Raw genomic sequence first — 5,246 nt, 5'->3', positions numbered from 1 at the left:
TCACGACTTTAACCACTCAGTCTCAAGCTTTTCACATGGACCTGCATGCCACAAGCACATGGTTAGGGACAGCTTGATTTAGCTGCTTAAGCCTGGATTTTATTTCCTTGGGCCCTTCTATCCATTGATGCTCAAAGCCTTGGATCCTTTTTACCCTTGCCTTTTGGTTTTAAGGGCTATTGGCTTTTTCTGCTTGCTTTTTCTTTTTCTTTCTAAAATTTTCTTTTTTTTGGCCAATATTTTTTTTTCGCAAGCTTTTGTTTTTCACTGCTTTTTCTTGCTTCAAGAATCAATTTCATGATTTTTCATATCATCAATAACATTTCTCTTTGTTCATCATTCTTTCAAGAGCTAACAAATTTAACATTTATAAACAACAAGATCAAAAATATGCACTGTTCAAGCATTCATTCAGAGAACAAAAAGTATTGTCACCACATCAATATAATTAAACTAAATTCAAGGATAATTTCGAAATTCATGTACTTCTTATTCTTTTGAATTAGAAACATTTTTCATTTAAGAGAAATGAAGGATTCATGGAATTATTTATAGCCTTAAGACATAGTTACTAAATACTAATGATCGTGAAGTAGAGACACAAAACATAAACAAACATAAAGCATAAAAACAGAAAAACAAAAAAAAATTAAGAACAAGGAATGAGTCCACCTTAGTGATGGTGGCACTTTATTCTTGAAGAGCCAATGATGCTTTTTGAGCTCCTTTATGTCTCTTCCTTGCCTTTGTTGCATGATCCCTAGTGATTTTGGTGCTCCTATCCTTAGTTGCTCCCAATAATTATATGGAGGAACATGTATCCCCTGAGGTATCTCAGGAATTTCTTGATGAGGGAATTCCTCATGCTCTCTTGATGTGCAGTCAAATGCTATATTACTGAGCTATGGACCCTTGAGATGAATCTCTCTATCTCCCATGACTCAGAGGTGGAAGCAATTGTCTTCCCTTTTTCTTCTTCTTTTTTTTTTTTTGAGGTTTCTCTGGCCTTAGGTGCCATCAATGGTTATGGAAAAGCAAAAAAGCTATGCTTTTACCACACCAAACTTAGAATGTTGCTCGCCCTCGAGCAAAAGACGAAAGAATAGAAGAAAGAGAAGAAGATATGGAGGAGAGGGAGAGAGGTGTGTATTCGGCTATGTAGGGTGGGTTGGGTGGGAAAGAGATGATGGATGTGAGGGGTGAAGAGGTAATGGGGAAGAAAGATTGAGGTGATTGGTGAAGGGTTTTTGGGGAAGAGAGTTTGAATATGAAGAAGAGGAGAGAAGGTGAGTTGAGGTAGGTGGGGATCCTGTGGGGTCCACAGATCCTGGGGTGTCAAGGATTTACATCCTTGCACCAATTAGGTATGTAAAATGCCTTTGCATGCAATTCTGGCGTTTAGACGCCAGATTGATGCTTGTTTTGGGCGTTCAACGCCCATGTGTAGCATGTTTCTGGCGTTGAACGCCAGTTCCATGCTTATTTCTGGCGTTCAACGCCAGCTCTTCCTCAAGGTGTATTCCTGGTGTTCAAATGCCAGGATGTTGCTTGTTTCTAGTGTTCAACGCCAGATCCATGCTCTATTCTGGCGTTGAACGCCAGCCAGATGCTCCTTACAGGCGTTTAAACGCCAGTAAGTCCTTCCTCCAAGGTGTGATTTTTCTTCTGCTGTGTTTGATTCTGTTTTTAATTTTTGTATTTTTTCGTGACTCCACATGATCATGAACCTAATAAAACATAAAATAACAATAAAATAAAAATAGAATTAGATAAATAAAAATTGGGTTGCCTCCCAATAAGCGTTCTTTTAATGTCACTAGCTTGACAGTGGGCTCTCATGGAGCCTCACAAATATTCAGAGCATGATGATGGCCTCCCAACACCAAACTTTAGAGTTTCAATGTGGGGGCTTCTCAACACCAGACTTAGAGTTTGGTTGTGGCCTCCCAACACCAAACTTAGAGTTTGATTGTGGGGGCTTTGTTTGACTCTGTATTGAGAGAAGCTTTTCATGCTTCCTCTCATTACCAAATAACTTGGCATTTAGCTTCATGATGGCTCCTAGATATTGAGCAACTTGCTCTTCAGTCACATCTTCATCCTCTTCAGAGGAAGAATAGTCTTCAGAGCTCATGAATGGCAGAAGGAAGTTTAATGAAATTTCTATGGTCTCTATATGAGCCTCAGATTCCTTTAGGTCCTCAATAGGAAACTCCTTCTTGATTGAGAGACGTCCCATGAGGTCTTCCTCATTGGGATTCACGTCCTCTCCTTCCTCTCTAGGTTCGGCCATATTGATTATATCAATGGCCTTGCACTCTCTTTTTGGATTTTCTTCAGTATTGCTTGGGAGAGTACTAGGAGGGGTTTCAGTGATTTTTTTACTCAGCTGGCCCACTTGTTCCTCTAGATTTCGAATGGAGGACCGTGTTTCATTCATGAAACTTAAAGTGGCCTTAGACAGATCAGAGACTAAATTTGCTAAGTTAGAGGTATTCTGTTCATAATTCTCTGTCTGTTGGAGAGTAGAAGTTGGATAAGGCTTGATATTGCTGAGCCTATTTCTTCCACCATTATTAAAGCCTTGTTGAGGCTTTTGTTGATCCTTCCATGGGAAGTTTGGATGATTTCTCCATGATGAATTATAGGTGTTTCCATAAGGTTCACCCATGTAATTTACCTCTGCTATTGCAGGGTTCTCAGGATCATAAACTTCTTCTTCAGAAGATGCCTCTTTAGTACTGTTGGATGCATTTTTCCATCCATTCAAACTTTGAGAAATCATTTTGACTTGCTGAGTCAACACTTTGTTCTGAGCCAATATGGCATTCAGAGCATCAATTTCAAGAACTCCCTTCCTTTGAGACGTCCCATTATTCATGAAATTCCTCTCAGAAGTGTACATGAACTGGTTATTTGCAACCATGTCAATAAGTTCTTGAGCTTCTGCAGGCGTTTTCTTTAGGTGAATGGATCCACCTGTAGAATGGTCCAATGACATCTTAGAGACCTCAGATAGACCATAATAGAATATATCTATCATGGTCCATTCTGAAAACATGTTAGAAGGACATCTCTTGGTCATTCGTTTGTATCTTTCCCAAGCTTCATAGAGGGATTCACCATCTTTTTGTTTGAAGATCTGAACATCCACTCTAAGCTTGCTCAGCTTTTGAGGAGGAAAGAACTTGGCCAAGAAGGCCGTGACCAGCTTATCCCAGGAGTCCAGGCTATCTTTAGGTTGAGAATCCAACCATGTTCTAGCTTTGTCTCTTACAGCAAAAGGGAAAAGCATGAGCCTGTAGACTTCAGGATCTACTCCATTAGTCTTAACAGTCTCACAGATCTGCAAGAATTCAGTTAAAAACTAGTAGGGATCTTCTGATGGAAGTCCATGAAACTTGCAGTTCTGTTGCATTAGAGCAACTAGTTGAGGTTTCAACTCAAAATTGTTTGCTCCAATGGCAGGAATTGAGATGCTTCTTCCATTAAACTTGGAAGTAGGTGTAGTATAATCACCAAGCATCCTTCTTGCATTATTGTTGTTGGGTTCGGCTGCCATCTCCCTTTTTTTTTTCAAAAATTTCAGTAAGGTTGTCTCTGGATTGTTGTAATTTAGCTTCTCTTAGTTTCCTCTTCAGAGTCCTTTCAGGTTCTGGATCAGCTTCAACAAGAATGCCTTTTTCCTTGTTCCTGCTCATCTGAAAGAAAAGAGAACAGAAAAAGAAGAGAAGAGGAATCCTCTATGTCACAGTAAAGAGGTTCCTTATTGTTAGTAGAAGAAGAAAGGGAATAAAGAAAGGAGAATCCAAACAGAAGGGTAAGGATAGAGGTAGTGATTTGAGATGAAGAGAAGTGTTAGTGAATAAATAAATAAATAGAGGAAGATGAGGGGGAGAGAATTCGAAAATTAATTTTGAAAAAGAGTTAGTGATTTTCGAAAATTAAAGGAAGAATTAAAATTAAAATTAAAATTTGAAACAATTAATTAATTTAAGAATAATTTTGAAAAATGGGGAGATATTTTCAAGAATTAGAGAGGGAGAAGTAGTTAGGTGGTTTTAAAAAAGATAAGAAACGAACAAAAAGTCAAACAATTGGTTGAAAAAGATTTGAAAATCAAATTTGAAAAGATAAGAAGATAAGATAAGATATTTTGAAATCAAAATTTTTTTTTTGAAAAAGATAAAATTTTGAAAAAGATATAAAAGATATGATAAAAAGATATGATAAAAAGATATGGTTGAAAAAGATTTAATTTTTAAAATTAAAATTAATTACTTAACTAACAAGAAACTAAAAGATATGATTCTAGAATTTAAAGATTGAGCCTTTCTTAACAAGAAATTAACAAACTTCAAATTTTTTAATCAATCACATTAATTGTTAGTGTAATTTCGAAAATTATGAAATAATATTAAGAAAAATATTTTTAAAATTTTTTAAAATAAAAAAAATGAAAAAGATTTGATTTTTGAAAAAGTTTTTACAAAGATAAGATTTTTAAAATTGAAATTTTGACTTGACTAACAAGAAAACAACGTATTTTAAAAATTTTTGACCAAGTCAACCCAAAATTTCAAATTTTTGAGAGAAATAAGGAAAAGATAATTTTTTATTTTTGAATTTTTAATGATGAGAGAGAAAAACACAAAAATGACCCAAAACATGAAAATTTTGGATCAAAACACATGATGCATGCAAGAACACTATGAATGTCAAGATGAACACCAAGAACACTTTGAAGATCATGATGAACATCAAGAACATATTTTTGAAAAATTTTTTATGCAAAGAAAACATGCAAGACACCAAACTTAGAAATCTTTGATGCTTGGACTCTAACAAACGAAAAATGCATATGATAAACAACAAAAAATACAAAACAAGAAAACATCAAGATCAAACAAGAAGACTTACCAAGAACAACTTGAAGATCATGAAGAACACTATGAATGCATGAATTTTCGAAAAAAAATGCAAGAATAAAATGAACATGCAATAGACACCAAACTTAAAAATTGACTCAAGACTCAAACAAGAACACAAAATATTTTTGGTTTTTATGATTTTATGATTTTTTTGTATTTTCTTAATAAATTTTTCGAAAACATATTTTGGAAAAAGGAAGTAATGAATTCATAGTCCTCAATCAAAACCCCAGGAATTAGACATGGCTTTACAGCCAGCCAAGCTTCAACCTGCTTCATGAAACACTAGAATTCATTCAAAAAAAATTTTGAAAA

The 5,246-nt window shown here is 35.3% G+C and overlaps 1 non-coding gene across 1 annotated transcript; it reads left to right on the top strand.

Moving 5' to 3' along the window:
- Nucleotides 1-3,059: 3,059 nt before the first annotated feature.
- On the top strand, nt 3,060-3,163 carry LOC112716486 (small nucleolar RNA R71). Its single transcript, XR_003160368.1, has one exon. It is a non-coding gene; the product is annotated as a small nucleolar RNA R71 (small nucleolar RNA).
- The last annotated feature ends 2,083 nt before the right edge of the window (nt 3,164-5,246 follow it).

The sequence above is a fragment of the Arachis hypogaea genome, chromosome 1, assembly GCF_003086295.3.
Source record: "Arachis hypogaea cultivar Tifrunner chromosome 1, arahy.Tifrunner.gnm2.J5K5, whole genome shotgun sequence".
In the NCBI taxonomy this organism is placed as follows: domain Eukaryota; kingdom Viridiplantae; phylum Streptophyta; class Magnoliopsida; order Fabales; family Fabaceae; genus Arachis; species Arachis hypogaea.
This window is presented reverse-complemented; position numbering and strand designations above follow the sequence as displayed.